The sequence below is a fragment of the Plectropomus leopardus genome, chromosome 1 (genome assembly GCF_008729295.1).
Source record: "Plectropomus leopardus isolate mb chromosome 1, YSFRI_Pleo_2.0, whole genome shotgun sequence".
NCBI classification, from domain to species: Eukaryota; Metazoa; Chordata; class Actinopteri; order Perciformes; family Serranidae; genus Plectropomus; species Plectropomus leopardus.
In genome coordinates this window covers 2,130,794-2,142,088 of record NC_056463.1, presented here as the reverse complement: position 1 = coordinate 2,142,088, position 11,295 = coordinate 2,130,794, and the positions used below count along the sequence as shown (strand labels likewise).

General features: G+C 38.8%; 1 long non-coding RNA gene across 1 annotated transcript in view; it reads left to right on the top strand.

Annotated features, from left to right (window-relative positions):
- The first annotated feature begins 4,751 nt into the window (after window positions 1-4,751).
- The window catches only part of LOC121945911, a 40,467-nt gene continuing 33,923 nt past the window's right edge, over window positions 4,752-11,295 (top strand). The window contains exons 1-2 of the long non-coding RNA XR_006105982.1: window positions 4,752-4,981; window positions 8,669-8,771. This is a non-coding gene — a long non-coding RNA (uncharacterized LOC121945911). The remainder of the gene's footprint in view (window positions 4,982-8,668; window positions 8,772-11,295) is intronic.

The following is an 11,295-nucleotide window of genomic DNA, read 5'->3' as shown; positions in this document are numbered from 1 at the left end:
GTTGATTCCCATTACAAAAATTAAAACATTTTGTTTTGGTATGCAGGAATAAAGTGTTACTCTGTAGTGGTGATTTATGAGCCTGCACTTCTCTGTCAGTGTTGTTGCACATGTGTGGCTGAAGGGGGCGCCAGACCTCCACCGCACACATTTCTGTTAATAGAGTAATTCAGTATGTAATGAGGCATCCATCTATTTAGTTCTAATATGATTTACTTCCTGTCTGAAGGACAGTTAACTTCTGAACGGCTGTTAACTTGAATAGTTGTTGTCATTGTGAGTGACTGTGTAACTGAATAAACGTTGTTTACACTCCTGTTTAATTGCATTACAGGTCTAATGCAGTCACTTTAAATACACCGTATACAAACCATCCTTCAGTCTATTTATAGTCCCTCATCCATCCAGCCTGTATGTATATTTACAGCATGTTTCCACAGAGCAGTTGTGCACATTTGAGGACCTCGAGGTCATTTGCTGACTGAAGCTTTTTGAAGTTCCCATTAGTCAAAGTCAAAACCAGTCCCTTCATACGCTGCCAGCTTCTATTCTTCACCTCATAATAAAGGCCTCGGGACACACACACACACACACACACACACGCACATGCACACACACACACACACACACACACACACACACACACACACACACACACACACACACACACACACACACACACACACACACACACACCCTTTGATCCCCCTCTGGATGGCGGGGAGCTCTGTTTGGCTGAACTACAGGAATAATCAGGGTGTGTGTATTACACTCAGGTGAATGATGGACGCTGATAGAAACCAGGATACTGGATGTGAAACTGGTCTGATTGGGACGTTGGAGGACAAGATGATTTCACTGGAACTTTCCATTTCAGCGTTTGGTTTTTACAGCTCCCACATAAACCTTTTCATCCTAGATTTCTGAAAGGATGAGGCTGCTGTTATTCTGAGTTCTGTACGTCATCCCTGAACAAGATCAATACCAACAGCGCGTCAGTTTTTCTGTCTGCACGCTGGTTCCTCCCAAAAACACCAGTCTTTAATAACAATGTAGTTTCATTAAAAAAGGCTAACAACCCCCCCAAAAAAAACAAAAAACCCCCAAACAAATTAAACAGCTGGTCATTGCAGTTTCTAGGAAACAAACAGGTGGAAATAGTGCATTTTGGCATCTGTGGTGGATTCAGTGTTTTGATGGATCTTTCCAGCAGCAGGACGGTGTATGGCGTGTTTAATTTAGTCAAAATAAATTACAGTGTGTATTTATTAATGGTAAGCACAGGATTATTATTATTATTATTATTATTATTATAAAATGTATTCTAAGATAAATGTAGTCATTGTGTTGGTAGAATGACTGTCTGTTCGTTTATTATATATCAGCCGTAATATTGGATAATGCATGAGCACGTAAGCAGAATCTGAGGTGTAGTTAATTAAAAACAAAAAAATAAATAATAGACAAACAAACAACAAAAAATGGTTGTGTTTAAGTCTGAGTCATCGCTGTGTATTAAACTGTTTTTTAGCCTAAAGACATGGATGTTTCTCTTTTTTTTTTAAGATGATTTTTTTGTCTTATTTGATAGGACAGCAATAGTGTGAAAGGGGGTGACATGCAGCAAAGGGCTGCGGGTTGAACCCGCATCCACTGCAGCAAGGACATAACTTTTGGGCTGCTACAGGGCACCCCAGATGTTTTTTGGTAACCCGTCGCTGTTTTTCCAGCGAGGTAGTGCCATGCAAAGCGTTTTTTTTGTTTTGTTTTTTTGTTGACAGAGACATTTCTGCTTTTCCAGGGGGGATTGTGCTCCAAAACCCGTGTATTTAAGCCCAAACATGATCTTTTCCAAACCATATCCTAGTTGTTGTTATCATTAAAGCTAACCTCAGCATTGTTAAAATGTTAAGAAACATGAAGTTTCAAAGTAAGGCTGCTATATATAATAGCATACAAACATAACGTTCCTGTGGTTCGCAGACCACAAGGTGCCGACTTTGCACTAACTTTAGAAGATGTTCACTTGATTTTGATAACTGAGGCTGCTGAAGCCTCAATTTGTCCCCATCTTAGTTTTTAAATTCATTTTTTCACACCATGACTATGGATTTGTTCCCCTTCGCTTACACTTAAATTGCTTTGGGAAGGCATGCTGTCACAATTAATATGTACAGAAGTCGTGACTACTGCTGCCAAGAACTTTATTTAATTCAGAATAATTTGAGGATAGACTTGTGAACTGTACTTTAAGACCTGAGAAATGTACATTTCTCCACTACAAATATCACAGTAAATCTACATCTCTAATAACAATCAAACAAACAAGTATCATTACCATTATTACCTGGTTAACCTTTTGACCCTGGGTGCAAACTGCCTGTCTTTTTGCACGCAAGATGTTTTTTGTGAGTGAATTGCTGGCTTTTATGCAGATATATTATATTTCAGAGCTTAGGTGTTAATGGGATGATTTAAAGGAATAGGCCATGATTTAAGTTTATTTACACAAGTATTTGATTAAGTGACTCATTGATTTGGTTTATTTTGATAAACATCAACACTATGTGGTTTTGCTTGGAATTAAAAATTAGATTAAATACAATTTTCCAATTATTGTGAATATTATTTTAAAAAGTGCATAAATATTATTTTAAAAACCCCTAAATATTATTTAAAACAAGCATAAATATTTAAAAGAATGCAATGAAAATGTTGAAAAAATATGTGGCACAGTGTTATTAAATTAAATATGGTGTTCAACATAACGATGTTCCCATTTAACTATTTGATTGAAATCAAGTGATTTGATTTAACACATAGATTTGGTTACACCTGACATGATTTATGTTATGCAAGAAATAAGTTTATTGGCTGAATTAACTCACATGATTTGTTTTTCTTTTTCTTTGAGGTTTTTTAACCTAATGCTCGTACTTCAACGATCATCGTTTCATTAAGTTGAGTTGAAATGAGTGTGGTTACGCTGCGTCCTCTGCGGTTATCTAACACAAATTAATGTAGGAGTTTGCAACATGTAAACTCAGCATCAGCCAAAATAACGGAGATCTTAAAACGAGATTTGATACAGGGGCTCGGATAATAAAACAGGGTCCATTTTAAGGCCCTTATGATGTCAGTGGGTATTTTGCTCTTCCAAACAATGTTACAATACTCTGAATGACGACAAATCGAGATCCTACTCTGTTTATTCAGCCTTGGTTACCATAATTATACCAGTGAAGAGTTATGATATTACCACAATGTTCCATATTTCACTGCAAAGATGTAACAGAGTCGATACTGTGAAGTATGCATGCCACTGTTATGTTAATTCTGAGTGACACATAAACCCGTGTAGTGTAGTTATGACCATTATAGAATTAAAAAGAGCAACTAGACGTGCATCAGTACAGACACTGACTACAGGAATAGTAAACTGATGGAGATGGCTGTTTCCTGCACACCACATGGGACAGAGGGGTTGGTCATCAGACTCGCCTACGCAGCGTTTGTCAAACTGCCAGAGACAACTGAGGCTGTGCAGGAAATTAGGTGATTTACCCTTCAGAATGAAAGCATGTTTCTTTTAATCAGAAAGTTAAAGAGAAACTGAGAGTGCGTTTGTTCCCCACAGTAAAACATTGAAGTAGCAGGGGACTTTTATTTTGACAAAATTGACGGCATTTACAGCATAAATTGAGGCAGAAAAGGCGAATTTGCTCATAAAAATTCACAAGTTTGCAGGATATTATTCCTTTGGGCCCACCCTAATGTTGCACACACTGGTATTGCTCTGGCACAAAATTCACTTTTCAGCATCAAGCTTTTAAAAACATTATGTATTAATAATATTTTTCTACTTTCGTATAGTTAAATTTTAAACCAACATCAGTCCTAATTATAAATGTCAAATATTCATTGATTTTCAGAATTTTGATGTACAACATGGTTAGGAGATTATGTTTTATTTTTTCAGCCTGGGATATGTCAGTGGTTAGCAGCAATATTGATTGTGATAGTGCACCTAGTGGAAATAGCATGTATTTTCTCCATATGCCAAATATCGTAAAAATGACATCATCAAGTGAAAAATAGTTAAAGTTACAAATTGCAAGGCAAAAACCCAGAATGACTCCCAGAAATTATGCAATGGATGTTTTTTATGCTTTGTTGGCTGTGGGATCAAAAATAGTAGTTTGCAATTTGTGAATGTAACAAAAAATATCTACTTTGCATGTAGTATGTTGAAAAAAAAGTTCTTTTTTTCATCTAAAACATAGTAGGATCAAGACAAAAACCTGGCATTTAAAGGGTTAAATTTATAAAAACTTACTGAATGTTTTGTATTTATAATCAGGACTGATGTTGGTTTAAAAATAAAAAAAGACTCAATTACAGTAGGAAATTGTATTAATATGTAATATTTCTTATAGGCTGATTTTGAAAACCCTGGCATTTAAAATGTTAAAATTTAGAAAAAAAAAATAATATTTGATATTTATGATTAGAACTGTTGTTGAAAATTAAAGCTTTATTTGAAAGGCGCATTTTTTTGCGCAGAGTGATACGAGCGTGTGTAATATTAAAGCGGGCACTAAAGGGTTAAAATAAATGCATTTGCGCACGTTTTTCTGTATGTATTTTACTTTGAAAGTGCTGAGCGGAAGTAGTGCACACCTATGTCTGAATTGACTCTGGCCCCAAGTTGTGTGTCAGGCAGGCAGACGGGCTGTGCGCCGCCCGGAGCCTGGAGACACTTTACCGGAGACAGAAAGTACCGGCGCGTCGGTCTCTGAGACACCTCCCCGGGCTCTCTCGGTCACTTTTCGTGCGTTTCTCTGTCAGTCTCGGGGCGTGGACGCAGGGGATCGGGACTCGTTGGATGACCGCGTTGTTTCTGGAGAATACCTGATGTTGCATCTCCATATGAGCGCATAGGGAGCGCAGGACCTGCCCCCCGCCCCCCCTTCCCCAGAAGGTAAGGTGTTTATTTCTCCCCAAACAAACACGCACATCACGCGGAAAGCGCCGCCGTTAGCAGCTCCTGTCTTTCGGTCCGGTTCCTGCCAGATTCACCCCGTCAGGTCTCGATGCTGTTGATTCGCATGATCTCGTGAGCGAAACCACTGTGTGGAAGCGTCGCTTGACGTTTAGAAACTTAGAAACTGGCTGTGATTTCTGCACGCGCTTCATGCCATGCTTGCACATACTTGGGAGCAGCCCTCTGCTGTAGCTCTGGCTCTGCACAGTGCTTTTTTTCATGCAGGTGAATTTCCCTTTCATTGCCTACAATACCTCCCCAAAATACTCCCATAATATCCACAGAGGCTTGGTGTGTGACACTGGCGGCGTCAGTGAGTTTGACTACACTAATAGGGTTGTAACTAGCAGTGATAAATCCCATCAATTAATCATGAATAATTTAAACTATAAAAAGTCGAAAAAATATTTTTTTAAAATGCCAGATTTTCTGAATGCATGTTCTACATTAGTCCAAAACCCTACGAAGATTCAATTCACAGTAACGAAACAGAGAAAATAATCTCATATTTATTTAAAGGTGATATTTTTCTATTAATGACTGACCTATACTATGGATGCGGGGGCCACTTTTGCAAAATGACAGGAGACCAGGGGGCCAGTGATGCCATGATATGATGTATGCAAGGGTGTTTTTAGGATTTGAGGACATTCGGGTTCCTCCCCTGACTCTTAGGTTTTTTAAAAAAGCTCTATTTTGATGCTTTTTCTACACTCTGAGACCTGATTTACATTACATTTACAAAAATAAGAAATCCCACTATGAACTATATTTATTGTGAATTAGAAAATGGTTGAGAGGGGGCACCTTGCACCCGATTTGGGGGCCAAATTTGGCCCATGTGCTGCAAATTGAGTATCACTGGCCTATGTGATCCTTTGAATATCAGGTAATCATTTGTATAGTCTGTTTTCTCTTGCAAATTAAAAAAATTGGAATTCACAATTCATTTGTAAGGCAGGATTTCAACGAGCCCCAGACCCCCCTGGATACTCTTGTCCACATGTGCCACTAAAGCAGATACTAAACACACACAATAAGGGTGAAATAAAATAGCAAACTTCTTATTACAGAAATCCTGAGGCCACATCATGTGCAGTGGTGCCCCCAAGTGGTGGCCATGGCCCCCTGAAACAATTACTGGCCCCCTCGACGAAAATAACTGGAGGCCGATATTATAACCTGTCCTCATTATGAAGTCGTCAGATACCGCCGCTTTTGCAGTGATTTCGACGTAAGATCTCGACACCAAAGGCCAGCCAAAAGCTGTATGATGCGGCGTTAGCTGAGAACACGGCCGGACAGAACCGCTCGCGGTGTTATCATACACCTGTGGATGGTGTCATGCTGAAATGCTGCCAGTAAAAAGCCAATATGAGGAGGATGAGGCCCCTAAAGTGCGGGCGGATGTTTTAACAAACCACGGACTTCCATGAGTCCGGTGTTTGCTTCCTGTCTGAATGTGTTGTTTTTTTTAACACCTTACCATGTACCTTTCTTACATAATCCTAACTATCCATGCCTCCATGTGCGTTGGTTGAAGTCCTGGTGTTGGCTGCCATGTGCATTTGTTGCCTAAAATCACCACTTGCAGTGAAATCCCACCATTATTGCTGTATTTATTTATTTATTTTTAAAAAGGGAACTTGTCTTGAAAACCATACATGTAAATCTTGTGTTTGTAAATTTGAATTTATGTTCCAGAAAAAATATTTTATTTTATTTTAGCACTTTCTTGAGGCCATTTTATTGTGTTTTTTTTTTTTTTTTTTTACTTATTTTTCCTTATTAACCTTGTTTCTTACTTTTCAATTTTTTGGCCATTTCTTGTTAAGTTGCTCATTGTCTTCTTCTCAGGCTTTCGAAAGAAACCAAGCCAATATGCTCAGGTTTTAAAGGGTTAACTGTAAAATAAGAAACCAAAATATATCAGTGCACAATGTCTTTCCTCTCCAAATTTGCATAGTTTTCAAAAAAAGCCTATGTACTTCAACAGCATGATAGATTTAATAAAATTAAGCCTTCTTTTGGTTTTGGTCTGCCACCCAAAGATTTTCAGGGGCCCCATTTGACCACCCCTATGCAGACATCCTGGGGATGCCACTGGTCATGTAGAGGGTCATTGAGTTAAAACCCAATTATAATGGGGGTTAAAGGGGTCGTTTGTGCACTTGCATAAAATTGACTGACTTTTCAGAGAATGATTAAAGTCAATATCCTGACATTTAGTCCGTGCTGGTAAAGGTCAAGCTCCAAAAATTCAGGATATTGCATTTCCCAGTATGCAACTCAGCATCTTTCATAAGCTCCCTCGTCGACTAAACACAGATATCTTTTTCAGACCACAAACTTGGGTTGTGAAGTGTAAAAGATTTTGAAAATTTGGTGTCCAAACCCAGTCTGACAGTGCTCCTCCAGAAACACAGCAGACATTACTCATCAAATGGTTTTCCAGGCCTGGAAATGTTTTGGAATTAACAGAATGTTTTTGAAAAGTTTTGGATATACATTTGACTGTTGTTTTGCAAAATGTGTTCCTTGTATAACTAATTTAAAATGTAATGCTGAACTGTGTGGCCTTTGAAACGGCTGAAGAGACATTACTGCGATCAGAATTCATTTATTAAGTTATCACACACGCTCAGGTTCAGGCAGTGTTTCAGAAAAAAAGTTGTGTCGTGTGTTTAACGAGAAATAAATGCATACAAGCTTATCAAAATTATAATGTAAACATCCATTGAAATACATTGACATCAATATGATACTTTGTTTTCTATCCCCCCCAAAAGGGGCGTGGTTCGTGATGTTTTGTGAAGTGACCCAGTGTGTGCCAGTATGCTCTATTGGCATATACTCGTAGCTGTCTAACAAACAAGTATATACTGGGATGTGTACTACTTAAACTACTTAAAACAAGTCATATATAACAAGTCAATGTATTTATTAATATAAATACATACACAAAACACAGAATGGAGGATGCATGTATTTTTGCCCTGGGCCCCACTAGAGCTGCCAGTGCTGAATCCGGCCCTGTTAGCTACTTGGGCATGATTAACCGGAAATGATGTAATAATTTTGATCTCGTATGATGTCACTTAAATATCACAGTTAACAACTGCAAAATTCTTAACAATATTTTTATTGAAGTTTCAAGTGCACATCAAAACATGCACATCAGTATACAAATATGCATCCCCTCACACAGACAAATAAAATAAAATAAACAATGAGAAGATTAATAATTATCATAATAACAACAGATGACAAATAACCAAAATACATAAATAATTAATTTGATTAAATAAGTAAATAGGAATAATAATGACATAAAAATAGAATAAGAAATAAAAATAAAAAATAGAATAGCAAGTCATACAACAAATATCAAAGTAGTAAAATAAAATGAGATAAAATAAATATATAAATAAAATAAAAGGCAGGATCAATGCTTTCATGCCTCGTTGGCCAAGAAGGACATAACTGAGTCACAAACACAAACAAACTCCTTCTGTTTACCTTCAACAATATATGCCAGCCTCTCCAGACCAAGAAATGACATCAACTCCTTTTTTAACAACTGCAAAAGTAATCTAACTTGACTTGTCTCTTCCCTCTTCACAGGTTGGGGCTCACGCAGCTGTAGAGAGACCTGCACCACATGAAGATGGAGTCATTTATCTTCTGGAGGGCTGTCCTCATCTTCCTCACACTTCACTCTGCCAAGGTACTGAAAATGGATGAATGCATGAATGAAGTGTGAATGGATAGATAAATCCAGGCTTTGGGTTTTCCTGTACGTGCTGCCGACTGTGTGACATATTGGGAACAACTTCCTCGCAGTGAGCTTTAAACAGAAACTTTTTGTGCATTCAGTGCAGATTTCTTTGCTTTTACCACCCGGCTCGCAGTCATGGCGCATCGTTGCATTCTTTAGTGAATAAAACTAACATGGACCTAATTAGAGAAAACGTGTCAGGGTTCACAACCCAGCCTCTGACACCTCAGCTGGCCACTGTCAGCTCAGTTGCTTAATTTGATCTGACCCGTCCGAATCAAATTGTTTACACGGGTCAAAAGGCCGCGGGGCAGTGCGGAGAGCCCGCTGGAGTCTTTGTACATGAGCGCGAGCCGGGGTGAATGTCACCTCTTTATATGAAGCAATACTGAGCGCAGGATGTTCTCGGGCAAATATAGCAGCTACTTAATCCCTGACAACAGGCTGCTGTGGACCCGGTGTTCTGCATGATCAACTCAGCAAAGAGATCTTTATTTGGACCACGTCTGTTTATAAAGGCACCGAAGCCTTGAGAGAAGCAGGAATATTTTTTCCATCTATTTTGGGGGGGGGGCTGGGACTTGGAGCCTCACAGTGTTTACTATTGATCGCTCGCTATTGTGGTGGACTGGGAATTTAAATTTGAAGGTTCAGACGGGGTGTTTACTCCTCATAAAGTGTTTATACAGCCACACAGAATTCAGATGAAGTTTTTTAAAAGTTGATTCACCACCTGAAAGAATAAATGGTATAAAGCCATACATTCGTGGTTTTAAACTACAAATATTTGCCTGCAAAAGCCCATATCAATGAATTTCTTAATTAAAGCACCCTGTGCCAATAGAAGCAGTTACAGTAATACACAAATATAAGAACAGTTAAAGGTCCAGTGTGTATGCTTTAGGGGCAAATGTTTAATCAAAACTGACTTTCAACATCATATACAGGAAGTTCCCAGCAACTTTTTCCTATAAAGTGATAATTTAAATAAAAGTTAATAAATAGAAATAGCTTCCAGAGGTTTTTACAAAGTAAAAGTTTCTCCCATGCTGACACTTTCTTTGCACCTTTTAATTTATTATTTTTTTAGGCGATCATTAAAATAAAACGCTGATACAGATATTTGGCAAAATGCCAAACAGCAGCCCCGACAGTCAGCCAGGCTGATAACCTGTTGATCCCTAGTTTCTACAGTAGCCCAGAATGGACAAACTAATGGCTCTAGATAGGACCATACGTGTTTTTGCGTGATTGGGTTATTGGGTTAATGTTTTCAGAGCAAAACTGCTTATTCAGCATTTCTATCAGTTTAAATCACCAGATCTGTTTGTTTCGGAGAGGAGGGGACCTGTGCGGGTCATTGTGTCCCGATTAAAACCTTCTAGATGTCTGGATCTTAAGTTATCAGACAAAAAAGGTCAGCGCACATTAGCAGCTGCGAGACTAGCAGCCTGAACAGTAGGCCATCTCAGCATTTCATTAATTCCTGCAAAGATAACTAAATTCAATTATATATTTTTTAAAATTTTAGATTAATGTTCAATTTATACACTTTTTTAAAAATGAGTTATAAATATCCCTAAAATATGTCATCTGTTTACTCAGTGATACTAAAGAAGTCCCTGAAGGAGAAAGGCTGGGAACCACTGTACTCGGTTCAGCCATATACTAGATTTTAAGTCTTGTTTAACCTTCGTCGGCTCGTTCGTTTTCACACCGACTCCTTTACATGATGCTTGTTGACACGAGCTGCACATGTCCGACCCTTCGGAGGGATAGAGAGGGACAGAAGTTCGCAGAATGAAAGCGCAGCAGAGTGAAAGAGGACCGACAGGTGTTTCCCCGAGGCTTTCCAATTAGTCACACACACATACACACACCTGGGCCTCTGACCTTACTCTCTGCTACCTGCCAAGCCTTATCACACACCTGTGGATTAGTCCACATCTGAGAAAAAAGCCATGACTCATGCACTGTGTTGTGTGTAGCAGGTGTGCGATAGTCCTTATCTGTGCGTGTTTGTGGGATTATTCCAGTAGTACGCACAGTGAGCTTTACACAATTCAACATGATGAAAGAAAAGATGTTGTATTTGTCCAGATGCAGTTGTGGCTGCTTCATGAGGAGTGTTTGTTTTTGGCTTCTTTATTCTTTCAGTAATAATTGGATGTGATCATAGAGCACCTCAGTTTTCCAGTGTTTTGTATGTTGGTCGGACGCAGCCAGCAGAATTCAGTGAGATGCCAAACAACAGTGTGACAGGAGAGGAAAGATTTTGTTGTCCCAGTGTGTCTCTGCATAGGCGAGAGGACATCTAACAACAGGCTGAGAGCCCATAGTCCACTCAGGGTACCCAGTCCTGTGAGAGAAGGATGATCTTAGAGGGAGGAGCAGAAGAGTGTGTCTTCTGACAAGTAACAGTTGGATTAATCCCAGCTCTCTCCTGCTCCTTCTTGTCTTTTTTTTGAGCATC